Source organism: Bos mutus, chromosome 5 (genome assembly GCF_027580195.1).
Source record: "Bos mutus isolate GX-2022 chromosome 5, NWIPB_WYAK_1.1, whole genome shotgun sequence".
In the NCBI taxonomy this organism is placed as follows: domain Eukaryota; kingdom Metazoa; phylum Chordata; class Mammalia; order Artiodactyla; family Bovidae; genus Bos; species Bos mutus.
In genome coordinates, this window is record NC_091621.1 from 6,627,313 (window position 1) to 6,644,718 (window position 17,406).

At 41.6% G+C, this 17,406-nt stretch overlaps 1 protein-coding gene across 1 annotated transcript in view; it reads left to right on the top strand.

Moving 5' to 3' along the window:
* The first annotated feature begins 2,528 nt into the window (after positions 1-2,528).
* GLT8D2 (glycosyltransferase 8 domain containing 2) overlaps positions 2,529-17,406 on the top strand; it is a 42,212-nt gene continuing 27,334 nt past the window's right edge. The window contains exon 1 of the mRNA XM_005899075.3: positions 2,529-2,888. The gene's annotated coding sequence lies outside the window, so the exon portion shown is untranslated. The remainder of the gene's footprint in view (positions 2,889-17,406) is intronic.

Sequence of the window (17,406 nt, forward strand, 5' to 3'; positions counted from 1 at the left end):
CTACTCCAGGGGATCTTCCCAACCCAGGGATCGAACCCGGGTCCTGTGTTTCCTGCATTGGCAGGCAGATTCTTACTGCTGAGACACCAGGGAGGCCCTAGGATAGGGTAGACAAGAGAATGACACAGGGCTGCCAGTCATTCTCTACAGTGCTTCTGAAGGATGACCTTGTTGGCTTTTTTTTTTTTTTTTGGCCATGCCATGCTGCCTTCAGGATCTTAGTTCCCTGGGCCTTTGGTGGTGAAGATGCTGAGTCCCAACCTCTGGACTGCCTGGTAATTCACTTGAAGGATGACCAAGTGAGGAAATAATTATGCATACAATTTAACCCCAGAGTTGCTGCCCCAAATCCTAGTATTTGAAACACTTCTCAAGTAAGAAACAGTTGCAAAGCGCTGAACAGAAATTCCAGTTCCTGCTTCATTACTATATTGCTGTGGGAACTTGGACTTTAACTTGCTCAAAGGCTCAGCTTGCTCATTTGCAGACTGGGGCAAAAAACATCTGTTCAACTTACCTAACAAGAATGTTATACAGATAAAACAAAATAGAAGATATCAAAATGCTTTGTTAATGTTCAAAGTTCTATACAAATAGATCTGGTCTAGATACTCTGACTCTGCAAGTTCAAGTCTGAAACCAGCCCGCACTAAATCCTTCAGAGCCACAGTGTTCATTACAGTAGCCACTAGCAACACTGGCTATGAGAACTTAAAATGTGACTAATGCCACTGAGGAACTGAATTTTAAATTGTACCTAGTCTTAATCAATTTCAGTTGAAAAACTGATTCATGATCCAGTGACTGGAAAAGTTTGAAGTGTGTTTGGAGCAACCTGAGCCTGCAAATCTGTTTTTTAAATCATAAATTTTATAAAATCTAAATACATATCAGTTGTTTCTGATGAAATTTAGTGTTGGAATTGAGACACGCTGCAAATGTAAAAGACACACCAGATTTTAAAGGCTTCATACAAAACAAAAAGTGTGAAATGTCTTGTTAATAAGTTTTCTGCCAATGAAATGTTGAAATAGTATTTTTAATATATTGAGTTAAATAAAATTTATCATTAAAATTAATTTGACCTCTTTGTGTTTTTCTTTTTTGTGAAGGATTTTTTAGATGCTTTATTTTTAAATTGGAGGATAACTGCATTACAATGTTATGTTAGTTTCTGCTTTGCAACAGTGTGAATCAGCTGTATGTACACATAGATCCCCTCCCTCTTAGACCTCCCTTCCACTCCCCCATCACGTGCCACCCCTCTGGGTCATCATAGAGCACCAGGCTGAGCTCCCTGTGCTGTGCACACAGCAGCTTCCCTCCAGCTAGCTATCTTACATATGGTAGTGTATATGCGTCAGTGCTGTTCTCTCAATTTGTCCCACCTTTCCCTTCGCCCATTATGTCCACAAGTCCATTCTCTGCGTCAGCATCTCTGTTCCTGCACTGCAAATAGGTTCATCAGTACTATTTTTCTAGACTCCACATATATGCGTTATTATACAATATTTGTTTTTCTCTGACTTACTTCACTATCCTTTTTTAAACTAAGAGCTTTTATTTTTTAATTATTGGAAGATCACGGCTTTACAATATTGTGTTAGTTTCTGCTACACATCAACATGAATCAGCCATAGGTATACATATGTCCCCTCCCTCCTGAACCTCCTTCCCACCTCCCATCCTATCCCACCCCTCTAGGTTGTCAGAGTACCAGGTTTGAGCTCCCTGTTTAATACAGCAATTCCCTTTGGCCATCTTTTGTACATATGGTAATGTGTATTTTTCGTTCTTACTCTTTCGGTTTGTCCCTCCTCCACCTTCCCCCACTGTATTAACGCACATATATGGAATCTAGAAAGATAGCACTGATGAACCTATTTGCAGGACAGCAGTGGAGACGCCAACACAGAGAAGAGACTTGTGGACACAATATTTTTCTTAAAGCGACTATTGGAAAATTTTAAATGGCAATGTGGCTTGCATTATATTTCTGTTGGGCAATATCATTTTAGATGGAGGCAGTGAGCAGAGGCAGACTCATTTCCTTGTAGGAACTAGGGAGAGAAGCCACTGCTGAATACATTCCACGATCCCAGGCAAAGTGCTGGCACGGTTTCCTGGGTTTCTGAGAATAAATGGCAGGAACACAGAACAGCACATAACTGGGTGGGGCTGATGCACTGCCTGATTCCTTTCCATGTTCAGGCACAAAACACACCATCTAGAAACTTTCTGTCACTATCATTGCCTTGGCAGAGGATACCACAGTTGTTATCTGGGTGTTGACTTGGACACGAATGCATTCTAATGACAAGGGCATTTCAGGTGAAGCTAGTGGCCATGAAGACAGTCTTAAAATTGGTATGCACTTAACTTCTTCACTTTCGCCCTCTCAACATGTACCTGAGCCCCAATGTGTGGTGGAAATTCACCCTCCAAGCATTTGCTTTTTTCCGGTTTTGAATCTTTACCTCCAAAGCAGCCTTGTTTTCAAAATGATTTGCGGGCTGCCGGAGGAGGCTGCAAAAGGAAGTCTGGCCCGTCGGAGCCAGCCAGCCAAGCACATCTGGAAGTGGTTTCAGAGGCCTCCTCACTCGGCCAGCACAGCGCCTGGATTCCCAGCTGCTTGGAGCAGGGGTGGAAGAAACCCGACCCGCTCCAAAGTCGACGCAAGCAAGGGAGGTACAGTGGGGGAGCAGGACTCTCTTGGAAACGGAATATTGGCCTCGAGGCTCTCCAGCCTTTTGAGATTTCCAATGGGATTTTAGAAGCAGCTGAAGCACCATGAAGGGCAGTACCCTGGGGCCAGCTACGATTTGAACGCTCTGCCCTGCAGCTCTTTGGACGGAGGAACCCAGAATCCTGATCTCACCGCTCACCAGGTAAACAGAAATTTACAACAGGGTGACAGCCTGTCTATTTCACTCTGGCCTGCTGGCAGCTGTCCTTCATTTTGCTGTAGACGCAAGAAAGTAGATCTGAGGTGGACTGTCCCATGCAAACCACCTTCAGGCGCCCCCAGCTGATGTTTGTAGCATGCCAGCGGAATCTGCTTCATTTTTTTGCCATTGCCGCAAATCCAAAATAGTGTGCAAGTTTTTCACATCCTGCATTGCTTTTCCAGACCTGGATTTATCTCCATCTCCCTACCCGCCAAAGAGTGTTGATTTACTGTTTTCCTCATATTTTCAGTGTGGAAATCATCGGTTAGCTAGGACTTGATAAATGCTAGCATTTAAGACAGGTATGTTTCTGAGCCACAAAAGATTTAACTGAGTTATGAATCTTGTTTTCGGAATCCATCCTAGGAAGCTGTTCTGAGGGCTCCAAGCACCGCCCCACTTCCCCCGCAAAGAACTAGCAATCATATGAAATCTAAATAAGGCTTATTGTAAATACAGTAGTCATAGTGTTCAGGCTGAAAAATGCTTTTTAATGTTCAAAAAATGTCCTCTTATGTTCACTTTATGAGCAAGAATAATACATTGGCTAAGCCTGATAAAAACTGATGAGTAACTTATGACATAACTTAAGAAGGGATACTTAATATAAGAGGAAAAGGAAAAGAAGAAAATATGATATCCAAACATCTGAATGTGCTGTGGAAAAGGCAGTCCCTAGCTGTTTGGCCCTGTGCAGCCAAATTTCCCAAGCGACATTGGTTTGTTTGTCTTTTCCTCCGAATGTTTTGGTGTTGCATCCATACACGGAATGCTTTTGCATGCTGCATGATGGAATTCTGGGTCTCTATCTAACTCAGAGCTGTGCAGGGCAGTGGTGAGAACATGGGCTCTGGGGTCTGACTCACAGAGATGAGTCTTTGCACTGCCACTTAGAAGCTTTGACTCTGGGTGACTCTTCCTATTTGTAAAATAGGAATTAAGGGACATCATATGTGTGAATGTGTTGTGTGCTCAGTCTCTCAGTTGTGTCCGACTCTTTGTGGTCCCACACACTGTCCATGTTCCTCTGTTTGTAGAATTTTCCAGGCAAGAATATATTCCAGGGATTCCCTGACCCAGGGATTGAACCCATGTCTCCAGAGTCTCCTGCACTGGCAGTCGCTCAGTCATGTCTGACTCTTTGCGACTTCATGGACTGTAGCCCGCCAGGCTACTCTGTCCATGGGATTCTCCAGGCAAGAATACTGCAGTTGGTAGTCATTCCCTTCTCTAGGGGATCTTCCCAACCCAGGCATCAAATCCAGGTCTCCTGCATTGCAGGCAGATTCTTTACCAGCTGAGCCATCAGGGAAGCACCAAGGCTTTGCCAAGTGACAAGTGACTACCACTTTTACTTTACTGTGTCTGGAAGGGCATAATGCAGGATCAGCAGAGTACTGAGCCCTCAGGGAGGGAGGGAAGCTTCTCTAGTGGTGCATCTCTAGTGATGATGATGCTGGGGGCAGGGAAAGTGACCACACATCCTGCACTGGGCCATAGCCCCACTTTGGATACACGGTTCCCCCTAATAGCCCAGTCACCAGACGTTCCTCACATCCACCCAAGTTGTCTCTCCAGGGCCCGACGTTCTTCCTTCTCTTCAAACACCTCTCCTTCTTTTTTCCACTCTGCCTCTCTTTAGTTCTCCTGCCTCTTCCCTTGATGAGAGAAAGATGTGCTCACCAAGCCACAGCCTTCACCATTTCATTCCTAGTTCCCAGGGAGCTTGATTCTAAAGACTTCTTTTATTTCAGCATCTGCCAAAGAATGTTCCAAAGAAGATAGTCCCATGAGGAAAATATGTTCTGTGAGCCATATCCTCCTCTCAGCACGCTCAAGTCGTGATGGCATTCTAAAAGTCCTAAGAAGTTCCACAGAAATCTGCTTCTTTGTTTAACACTGCAGGTCCCAGTTGATGCCGAGCCATTTTATCACATCACATAGCTTAACATGTTATTACTCTGCAATATACTATTTTTTTAATTTAATTTTTATTTTTGGGCCATGCCACATGGCATGTGGGATCTTAGTTCCTTGACCAGGTATTGAACTTGTGCCCCCTGCAATGGACACTTGGAGCGTTAACCCCTGGACTTCCAGGGAAGCTTTGCAATATCTTCTTCTGCCCACACCTGTTTTTATCTTGGTTCCTCTTATGGATGTCCTACTTGCTACCTCTCCTGGAGAACACCCAAGATGATTGGTCATACGTAACATATTGATATGTACAAAGTCTGGCCTAAGGTGGGCAGCAGGAATCAGCAAATGTTCGTTGCAAAGGGCCATATAAGGGGCTTTGCAGGCCAGGTGGTCTCCATCATGATGGCTCTGTTCTGCGGAAGTAGTGTGGAATTGGCCATGGAAAAAACTTCAAACATCAACATCAAAGAAAAAGCCTGGCTATGTTCCCACAAAACATTATTTAGAAAAAAACAAACAGTGATGGCCAGGATCTGGCTGTAGTTTGTCGACACCTGATCTAAGGCCATGTTGTAAAAGAATGCTTGAATCCAATGCAGGAGAAAGCAGGATGGGTCCTCTGCAAAATGAAGACTTCCCTATCCTGTGTATTTTGGTGGATCTGGAGTAAGACCTTCATGCTCCGGCAAAACATAAAAGGGCCAGAGGTGTTTTGTTGAAGGTCAAATTCCTGAGTCCTGGTTTTGTCCTTTTTCTTCTCTTCAAGTGAACCCATGCTCCTGTCCTGTTGATGATTCTGTAGCCTGCCTGGTTTAAGCTGAAGTGCCCTACTGACTGTGTTTTATGCACCTATGAACTCCAGAGTCGAGTCTTATAGAATTCTGTAAAATCACAGATCTTCTTGGCAGTTCTCTTAACCTCTCTGAGATTCAGTTTCCTGGAATAAACTAGGAAGAATAACCTTATAGGGTTGTTGTGGGAATCAAATTAATTTACATGCAAAGGTCTTAGAACAATGTTTGGTTCATGGAAATTACTATGTAAATAATTATCTTTGTAATGCATTATTTCATCTAATCTGCAAAACAGTCCCATTTCACAGATCGGGTTTTGTAAATTGCCCAAGATTACACAGTAAGAAATGAGGCAGAACCAGGATTCAAAGTCACAAAGCCTGTGTTGTTTCCACTCAGGTATATGCTCTGCTGGATTTAAGTCATTCAAAAGTACATTTTAGGAGCCCTCACTTTTATCTTCCTTTTGATTCCCAGATCCTTTCCCATTACTCTTTACCTGAACCCATGGCAGACATTATTAATCAATCACAGTGCTCTCTTTCTCTTTCTTTCTTCCTTCTTTTCTCTCTCTCTCTTTCTTTCTTTTACTGAGTCTGGTGATGGCTTTAGACGCCATCTCCATTTATCAATTCTGAAAGCTCCTACCAACTGATTAGAGTTGGCATGTAAAATAAAACTTATGGGCTCTGATTTTTGGAATACTTTTCTGGAGTCCTTCCCAGTTTTGCCTTTTCTTCCAAGGCAGAGCTAATCCCCTTAGCAACTGCCAGGTCTCAAAACATTCTTTCCAGATTTGGCCGCAGCCCCAAAGTCTGGCATCTGGTAAACAACTCCCCATGCAAGATCCTCCTTGCCACCATTCAGGGCCTTTCCTAAGGATTCCCTCTTTCCAACACTGACTGTGAGGTGACACCCCAGCTGCCTCTTTCTTGCCATCCTGTAGTCAGGCCTATGGGCTCTGAATGTTCAAGGCTTGACTGTTACTATAGAGAAACCACAACACAGAAGTCACTCAGCCTAGGAGAGCTTACAGAGGTGCAGAGGATACAGTTCTGGGCATCCTTGTTGTGAAGGTAAGAGAAAGGCCAAGAATAAAAGCAGAGGGCTTGGGTCTTCTTCCTGGCCTTTCTCTTATTTTTCTTAGGTGTGATAATGGTGTTGTGATTATACAGGAGGATGTCCTTGTCCTTAAGAGATGCATGATGAAGTATTTAGGGCTGAAGATGTGTGTGTGTGTGTGCGTGCGTGTGTGTGTGTGTATGTGTGTGTAAGGAGGGAGGCGGGAAGTGGGGAGAAAGAGAGAAAGGAAAGATGGCAACATGTTACCAATTGGTGAATTTGGTGTAGGGTATATGAAAATTCATTCTTTCAGCTTTTTGTAGACTTGAAATGTTTCAAGTGATAAAGAAAAGGAAAATCAAACAAAAAATAAGGATACTAAAGCTGAGTGTATGTTTCCAATTAATTTGATATAATTATTAAACAATAAAGATAGTCACTGTGACAGCTGTACCAGTGATAGATTGGGGAAGGGGAGGGAGCAGAGATTCCAGATATAGAAGTCTAGGCGGGAAGTTCCTGCAGAGTTAATGAGTGAGATGAGGCAGGAGAGAAAGGAGAGGGGTTAAGAAACACGAGGTGAAGCTGTCAGAATCAGAGGTTGGTTGGATAAGGGATTGGGAGGAAGCAGAGGAGGATGCCCAGAGAACACCAAAGGAGCTTCTGTGGGGCAGCTGCTGATTTCAGGTGAGAACAGATGATGTTTGATGTTCTTGTGCAGCTTCCTGGAGGAGAGGGCCACTTGCTTATCCCTCCCTCTAGGAGGAAATATTTTTGAGAGTTTATATCTCTGGTCACTTGTACTGGGCATATGGCAATGAACAAAAACAGACAAAATACCCTACATCTATGGAACTTGTAGCCTATCGTTGGATGTTGGTGGTTTAGTTGCTAAGTCGGTGTCCAACTTTTGTGACCCCATGGACTATAGCCTGCCAGGCTCCTCTGTCCATGCGATTCTACAGGCAAGAATACTGGAGTGGGTTGCCATTTCCTTCTCCAGGGGATCTTTCTGACCCAGGAATCAAACTCAGATCTCCTGCATTGCAGGCAGATTCTTTATCAACTGAGCTACGAGGGAATCCCCTGCTGTTGGCAGCAGACAGACAATAAGCCAGTGAAAAATGGGCAGCATGTTGGATGGTGGTCATTGCTGAGAAGAATATAGACTTCCCTGGCAGGCCAGTGGTTAAGACTCTGTGCTCCCAATGCAGGGGGCATTCAATCCCTGATTGGGGAAATAAGAAGTAATACATGTATTGCTGGGGTTAGGGGGTTTTTGCCTGAGTCTGAGCAAAGTGAAGAAGTGGGCCATGTGGATATCTGGGAGGAGTGTTCTGGGTGAAGGGAACATCATTCCAGGTGCCAGGAGTGTAAGGGGCTCTGAGGCAGAAGAGTGTCTGGCAAGGAGGGCAGTGTGATCGGGTGAGATCTTATAGGACACTGTATGGACTTCAGCTTCTACTCCAAGAGAAATAGAGAGGCCTCGGAGAATTCTGAACAGAAATCTAATATAAAAAATAATCAATTGAAGGGGGACAAAGACCGTATCATCTTGTCAAAGGATAATGTTGATCAGGCCAGGGCGAAGACAGTACAGGTGATGATGCTGATCAGGCCAGGGTGAAGGCAGTACAGGTGGTGAAGATTCTGGATGTATTTTGAAGGTGGAACTGACAGGCTTTGTTGTCAATCCATCTGTAGGGAAGGAGAAACAGAGGAGTCAGGGACAAAACCAAGCTTATTTTCATGAGCAATTATAAGAATGGAGTTGGGAAAGATGATGGTGGGGAAACATCAGGAGCTAAGATTTCGACATGAGGATGCCTCCAAGTGGAGATGCCCAGAGACACTTGGCTTTAGGAGTCTGGAGTCCACATGAGAGAAATGGGCTGCAGGCAGTAATTTGGGAGTAATTAGCATGTAAATGGTATCTCAAGCCAGGAGGGGCTTCCCAGGTGTGAGGTGGTAAGGAATCCACCTGCCAATGCAGGAGACGTAGGAGATGCAGTTTCAATTCCTGGGTTGGGAAGATCCTCTGGAGAAGGAAATGGCAACCCACTCCAGTATTCTTGCCTGGGGAATCCCTTGGACAGAGGAGCCTGGTGAGCTTACAGTCCACAGGGTTGCAAAGACTCGGACAAAACTGAGCTACTGAGCATGCATGCATTCAATCCAGGAAACAGGGTGAGACTGCCTAAGGCAAGAGTTTAGAGAGAGAAGAAATAAAAAATTGAGTCTTGAGTTGTTCCACCATTTAGAAGTTCTGGAGATGAGGGAATAGCCGAAGAATCTGAGAATGAGTGATCACACAGTGGGTGGGAAAGCAGGCAAGTGTGGGGTTCCATAGGCTACACACAGGATGTGTGTAGAGTGGGAGAGAGCTGGCAGGTGGTCTGCACGGCCATGCAACAGGTCCTCTTCCATGTAGGAATGAGTCTTGTGATGCATTGCCTTGCTGGCAGGGGCCATATTAGCTCAGAAGAGCTCTCTCAGCCTCTGCCCCAGTTTCTCTTGGCCCCAGATCTCTGCTTCTTACTCTGTGTCTTCTTAAGGTATCCTGCAGCCGTTCCCTCTAGCTCTCGTCCCTGATCTCTCCCATTGTTCTTCTACCCCTTTACACTTCTGCTCCCTCTGCCAAATCCACACCATCAGCTCCTCTCTAAAAGATGCAAACATCTCTTGGGCACCTACTTAATTAGAACGCTTTGGCCTGCAAGTATTGGAAACACCACTTTACAGCAGCTTAAATGGAATATGCCACCGTCAGAGATGAGATGAAATTGTAAAGAGAGGGAGAAAGATGCCAATCAGGCGTACTGAATCTCTATAACAATCTCATATTCTTTTTAAAAAGTAAACAAAAGAAGTTTTTTCTTGGAAACCTTCTCAAGAACTCCTCTCAGCCTTGCATTTCAAAATCACCTTAGAAGTTTTCCTATAAGAATTTGTTTCAGGAATTCCCTTCCTTGGCTCACCACTGCTGTGCCTTGCAGTTAGATGTGCCATATCAGGTTTCTGAAGCCTCTTATTTTATCTCAAACAGAGTTTAGAGTTGACAACATGCTGGACAGGAAAAGATACCACCCTTTTCAGATGTATGACCTCAGTAGTTAGAGTAACCGAGCACTCAGGGGAAAGTGGACCAACTTCCCTGGGAGCTGTGAATTTCATCAACACACATTGACATCTGTTACCTGGAGCCCACCTCCCCTGCCTTTGGCGTAGCCAAAATAGCTCTTCTAGAGTCCTGTGGTTAAAGAGCATCAGCTTTGAAGTCAGAAAGCCCTAATTTCAAATCCCTATCACACCATTTATATACTAGCTGCGTGATTTTGAGCAAGTCACTCTCTCTAAGTCACAGTTTCCTCGTTTGAAAAATGGAATTAGTGATATATCCATCTGAGTTTATTCATAAGAATTAAAAAAGATAATAATGTACCTAAATGGTCAACATAGATCTGGGTGCAAATTAAGCTCTGTAAATGGTACCTGTTATTATCGTCTGGCCCCTGCAAGCTTCTCTCTAAATGTGCATACTGTTTTGGTTACAAGGAATGCATTTGTAAGGATCCTTGTTTGCAAGAAATGGAACGTCATTTCAAAGCTGTTTAAGGAAAAGACAGGAATTTACTGGGTTGGCTGACTGGGATATCCAGGGAGGAGCTGGCCTCAGGAATTCAGAGCCCAGAGCCTTCTGGCCTCCCTCTCATTCTCTCCCGTGGTGCTAGATGGTCTTTGGAATGGAACAGATATGTGGTCAAAGACCATGTTAGGTTGACAACGCCTCAAAAAGTTAGCTTAACACATATCATCTAGAATAGTAGGTGGATAAAAAGTACCTGAAACCAGTCTCAGAACAATCATAAATAATGTGCTTTTTGACTCAATTCTTCCCCAAGTTCATGAGGAGAAAAGGAAAAGGGCCATTGCCAATGCACTCAGAGCTCCTCGGTGTGCAGTCTGAACCCCGGGAAAATGAAAGAGGCATTGTAGCCAGTTGTTTACAGTGAATTAAAGGCTTGAATCAAATCCCTGTTGAAGCATTTCCCCAGATCACTGCCAACAAGTTCTCAAAACACTTTGGTTCATAAGGAATCCCTGGAGTACTATGATACCTTGCCTTTCCTGATTTCATCCCTTGGGGTGTCTCTGTCATGTTGCTAATTCCTAAAGGTTAATAATCTTTGTTTGCCAACTGTTACCTCTGGTCAAATATCAAGTTCAGAAGTTCCTTAGAAGGAGAAAAATTAAGAAGCATCAATTTAATTTTAAAATAAACTTTGAGTTTTCAAGACAAATTGTTATTTATGGCAAATTAGCTATTTTTCTTTCTCTTCTTTTTTTTTTTTTTAAGATAAATGAAATCAGTTTTCAGCTCTTGGAAAATGCCACAAAGAAATGATTGAATATGTGACAAATTTTAATTTTAGGTTTCCAAGCTAAAATGAATTTTAAAATCTAAAATTCTAATGATTATACTTCATGTTTTTTCATCTAACTTACCCTGCTATCTTCTGCTTCTCTTAATGCCCACTGCTTCTTCTAATGAACATATAAGATATTATGATAATCATATAGATAAATGGGGAACTGGGACAACCGGGAAGCAGAGTTATAAGAGGTATATTTTGAGAGCAGAGAGTTTGTTAGCTCTCTTGAATTTTCAGAGCACAGATAAAATACTCCAGAATATTGTGCAAAGATAGAATGGATTTGGGGAAATGTTTGGTTGAAACTTTTTAATGATATATCAGCCCTTTTCCTGTCTCCTTAAGTCTGGTGCTACTTGGAAAATGTTGAATCTTTATTTGATGATATAAGTTACTTTTTAGCCACTGATTGCTATCCAGATCTATAATTCTTGTAAAACGCATAGGAGAGAATAAGAAATCTTCTTTAGAACACATGTCATCCTTTAGATTCAAACTCCTTGACAAATTAAACATTAAAGAAAAAAAATCAATTCGAGGGAAAGGATAGTCTTCTCAACAAATGGTCCCAGAGCAACTGGACATTTATATGATTAAAAATGAAGTTTCACCTATACCTCATGCCATATAAAAAAAAAAGACTCAAAATGGAAATATAAAACTATAAAACTCTCAGAAGGAAATGCAGGGGAAACTCATCATGACCTTGAGTTAGACTAAAAGTTCTCAGATATGACATTGAAAGCATGACATGAAAAAGAAAAAAACTGATGAAATGGACATCATCAATATTGAAAACTTTTGCTTTGCAAAATTTGTTATTAGAAGATTGAAAAGAAGAGCCATCTGCTGGAGGAAAGTATTTGCAAATCACATATCTAAGAAAAGACTTGTATCCAGAATATGTAAAGAACTCTCAAAACTCAAAAATAAGAAAGGGACTTTCTTGGTGGTCCAGTGGTTAGGACCCTGTACTTTCAATGCAGGGGGGTGTGAGTTCAATCCCTGGTCAGGGAACTAAGATCCCTCATGCCACAGAGTGTGGCCAAAAAAATCAAAAGGAACAAATTATGGATACATACAACAGCAAGTATGAATCCCAAATGTCTCTTGCTAAGCAAAAGAAGAGTTTCAGGGACTTCCCTGGTGGTACAGTGGATGGGAATCCATCTGTCAATGCAGGGGACACAGGTTTGATCCCTGGTCTGGGAAGATTACGCATGCCGTGGAGCAACTAAGCCAGTACACCACAATTACTGAACCTGTGTTCTAGAGCCTGAGAGTGGCAACCACTGAGCCCTTGTGCCCTAAAGCCTGTGTTCCGCAACCAGAGAAGCCACTGCATTGAGAAGCCCACACACTGCCACTAGAGAGTAGCCCCCGATTGCCACAACTAGAAAAAAGCCCACTCAGCAGCAAAGACCCAGCACAGCCAAAAATAACTAACTAAAGAAGAGTCTCAAAAGACTGTAAAGTGTGTGATTCCATTCATATGATGTTCTGGACGTGGCAAAACTATAGGGACAGAGACTAGATCAGGGGTTACCAGGGGCTAGGTGTCAGGTTGAGTCCATCTGCGAGAAGGCAATGCAGGGGAATTCCTTGGAGGTGCTGGAATTGTTCTTTATTGCATTTGCTGGGATTATCACAAGAATTTCTGCATGTGTTAAGAATCACAGAATGGTACAACTAGAAAAGTGAATTTTACTATAAGTAAAAATTTAAACATGAAAAAAAAATCAACAAATCAAATTTTGAAGCTGATCTGATATGCCTTTAATCACTGACATGTCACAAGAAGGAAGTCTTTTTTTTTTAAAAAAAAGCAAGTATACTGAATTTTATTATATGTCACCGGTTGTGTTTCCCTGAGTGAAGCGCTCTTTCTAATTATGGAAGTTGACAATAGGAAATTTATGGAAATCTAGGACACTACAAAGAAATGACCTTGTCAACATATTTCAAGTATCTTGGCAGAATAGTTCTTATAAGGCCAATTCTTTATTCTTTGAAGAGGTAGTTGCCTCTCCTGTTAAAAGAAATTGTTCCTGTAATATATCTAGCTGATAGATGGCTTGGAATTTGCTATGCATTTGTCTCAAGCAAAAGAAGTAAGAAGTTGTTCTGGGAGAAGATAAGGATGGTTGATGATGTGACAGCCACTCTTTGTTGTGTGTGTGTGTGCGTGCGCACGTGTGCGCATGTGTGTTTAGCTTCTCTTGTACTTAACTATTTATTTGACTGAGTAGATAATGCGTTTATGTCATTCAACATTCTAGGGGTGCCAAGGCTTCTGTTTAACAGTCAGAACAGACCAGTGGGACATCAGTGTTGCCCATTTTAATTGATTGGTGTTGAGAGCCATATTGGTTATTTAGTAAGTCCTGTAAGATTACCAAGTGAAAAGTCTCCTTCTGTTTGTGTCCTGGGCCCTTTTTTATTTTCTATAATGTTCAGTGGAGAGGCAGGTGTTTCAACACTGGTCTATATGAAGTTGTGAAAAGACAGATATTGTACTTACTCCTGGCAGTGTACAGCTATGAAAAACAGGCAAATCCTATCCCAGATCAGTCTCTGGCATGCCTTCAGCCTTCCTTTGAGGGCTTTCTTTTTCATTTGTGCTCCTCACCCCTGGCAGTCACCTTGAGAATCAACCTGCTCCTCTCCTACTGTTTGCCTGGGACACTTTCTCATTCTGCAGTGCACAACAGGCCACCCCCGAGTTCCTCCCCAGCCCACCCCCATTCCCTGCCACACACACACACACACACACACACACACACACACTCTGTGAGTCTGGGGCTACAAAAAGCTACAGCACAAACCTGGCAAATCTTCCCAAAGAAGCAATTTTACTAGATGAAGTGAAACATTAAAAACGTCAGTTTTCTCTGACACCTTAACCTAGCTGTCCATTGAATCAGCCCCAGAAATTCTGTAATCTTTAACCTAAAATGTGCAGATGCTTAAAGTGTCCATAGATACATTTCATTTTCTCAGGCACTTAGATGAGAAAAAATGAATCTTTAATTTCACTAATCTCTCCTTAAAATTGAGCATTTCCTTCCCTTGTGAATATAGGCAACAAATCACAAAAATTGTGGTACCTGTGACTTCATTATCAGTATAAATCAGATGTTTTCATATTACATTACACTTGTTACAAATATCTCACATTTTTAAAAGTTTGTCACTACCTCAAGTTACAGTAAGTATTCTACCTGCTAATATTCCTTGTTATTTAATAAAGAAGTGTGTTTGTTGGTAGATCACAAATATGTTTTTTTCCCCCAATATTCTGATGGCTTGCTTTAAAATTTTATCATTGATTTTCTTTGTAACAAAATGTACCTTTTAAGCTTTTAAAGATATTCTGGGAAGAGATCTGTAGGATTCACCAAACTTCTGAGATATTTGTGTCAAAAAAGGTTAAGATTCTAGCCATCTACCATTGATTTGGCGATTCAGAGGAAATTAACTCTCCTTTCCCTGATGCAATATTCCCTCCAAACTTTATACCAGTCCTTGACGGCTTCCATTCTCCTGTCCAATACCCACAGAGCTTTATAGATCAGTTGCTTCTCTCTCCCACCCTCCATGTTCAAAATAAAGAACATGCCCTCTTCCCTTGATTCCTCTCAAATACAGCAACATGTGTCTTTAGATTCATGGGAAAAGCAGTGTGGAGGCAGGGTGGGGATTAGAAGGTGCAGAGCATGGCAGAGGCTGCAGACTGAGTATTGAAAATTCCAGTTCTTTGAAAGTCCTGAGAGCCCATCTGTACAGGGAAAGAAGTTCTTTTTGTTGCTGTTAATTTATTTTTTAATTGAAGGATAATTGCTTTACAGAATTTTTTGTTTTCTGTCAAACATCAACATGAATCAGCCATAGGTATACATATATCCCCTCCCTTTTGAACCTCACTCCCATCTCCCTCCCCACCCCACCCCTCTAGGTTGATACAGAGCCCCTGTTTGAGTTTCCTGAGCCATACAGCAAATTCCCGTTGGCTATCTATTTTACATATGGTAATGTAACTTTTCCGTGTTACTCTTCCCATACTTCTCACCCTCTCCTCCCCTCTCCCCATGTCCATAAGTCTATTCTCTATGTCTGTTTCTTCATTGCTGCCCTGTAAATAAATTTTTCAGTACCATTTTTCTAGATTCCATATATATATATATGTATATGTGTGTTAGAATACAATATTTATCTTTCTTTTTCTGATTCACTTCACTCTGTATAACAGGTTCTAGATTCATTCATCCACCTCATCAGAACTAACTCAAATGCATTCCTGAGGCCTGGCGTGCTGTGATTCATAGGGTTGCAAAGAGTCAGACACCACTGAGCTACTGAACTGAACTGAACTGAATATTCCATTGTGTATATGTACCACAACTTCTTCATCCATTCATCCGTCAGTGGACATCTAGGTTGCTTCCATGTTCTGGCTATTGTAAATAGTGCTGCAATGAACAATGGGATACATATGTCTTTTTCAATTTTAGTTTCCTCAGGGTATATGCCTAGGAGTGGGATTGCTGGGTCATATGGTGGTTTTATTCCTGGTTTTTAAAAAATCTCCATACCGTCTTCCATAGTGGCTGTATCAGTTTACACTCCCACCAACAGTGCAAGAGCGTTCCCTTTTCTCCACACCCTCTCCAGCACTTATTGTTTGTAGATTTTTTGATGATGGCCATTCTGACTGGTGTGAGATGACATCTCATTGCGGTTTTGATTTGCATTTCTCTAATAATGAGCAATGTTGAGCATCTTTTCATGTGTTTGTTAGCCATCTCTGTGTCTTCTTTGGAGAAATGTCTGTTTAGGTCTTTTCCCCACTTTTTGATTGGGTTGTTTGTTTTCCTGGTATTGAGTTGTATGAGCTGCTTGTATATTTTGGAAATTAATCCTTTGTCAGTTGTTTCATTTGCTATTATTTCTTCCCATTCTGAGGGTTGTCTTTTCACCTTGCTTATAGTGTCATTTGCTGTGCAGAAGCTTTTAAGTTTAATCAGGTCCCACTTGTTTACTTTTGTTTTTATTTCCATCACTCTAGGAGGTGGGTAATAGAGGATCTTGCTTTGATTTATGTCATCGAGTGTTTTGCCTACGTTTTCCTCTAAGAGTTTTATAGTTTCTGGTCTTACATTTAGTTCTTTAGTCCATTTTGAGTTTATCTTTGTGTATGGTGTTAGGAAGTGTTCTAATTTCATTCTTTTACATGTAGCTGTCCAGTTTTCCCATCACCATTTATTGAAGAGGCTGTCTTTGCCCCATTGTGTATTCTTGCCTCCCTTGTCAAAAATAAGGTACCCATAGGTGCATGGATTTATTTCTGGGCTTTCTATCTTGTTCCATTGGTCTATATTGTTGTTTTTGTGCCAGTATCATACTGTTTTGATGACTGTAGCTTTGTAGTATAATCTGAAGTCAGGAAGGTTGATTCCTCCAGTTCCATTCTTCTTTCTCAAAACTGCTTTGGCTATTTGGGGTCTTTTGTGTTTCCATATGAATTGTAAAATTTTTTGTTCTAGTTCTGTGAAAAATGCCATTGGTAATTTGATCACATTGAATCTGTAGATTGCATTTGATAGTATAGTCATTTTCACAATATTGACTCTTCCTACCCAGGAAGATTGACTATCTCTCTGTTTATGTCATCTTTCATTTCTTTCATCAGTGTCTTATCATTTTCTGTATAAAGTTCTTTTGTCTCCTTAGGTAAGTTTATTCCTAGATATTTAATTCTTTTTGTTGCGTGGTGAATGCAATTGATTCCTTCATTTCTCTTTCTGATTTTTCATTGTTAGTGTATAGAAATGCAAGTGATTTATGTGTATTGCTTTTGTATTCTGCAACTTTGCTGAATTCACTGAGTAGCTCTAGCAATTTTCTGATACTATCTTTAGGGTTTTCTATGTACATCTGCAAACAGTGAGAGCTTTACTTCTTCTTTTCTGATCTAGATTCCTTTTATTTCTTTTTCTTCTCTGATTGCTGTAGCTAGGACTTCTAGAACTATGTTGAATAATAGTGGTGGAAGTGGATACCCTTATCTTGTTCCTGATCTTAGGGGGAATGCTTTCAGTTTTTCACCATTGAGAATAATGTTTGCTGTAGGCTTATCATATATGGCCTTTACTATGTTGAGGTAGGTTCCTTCTATGCCCATTTTTTGCAGAGTTTTCTTGAGAAATCTGTATGCAGGTCAGCAAGCAACAGTTAGAAATGGACATGGAA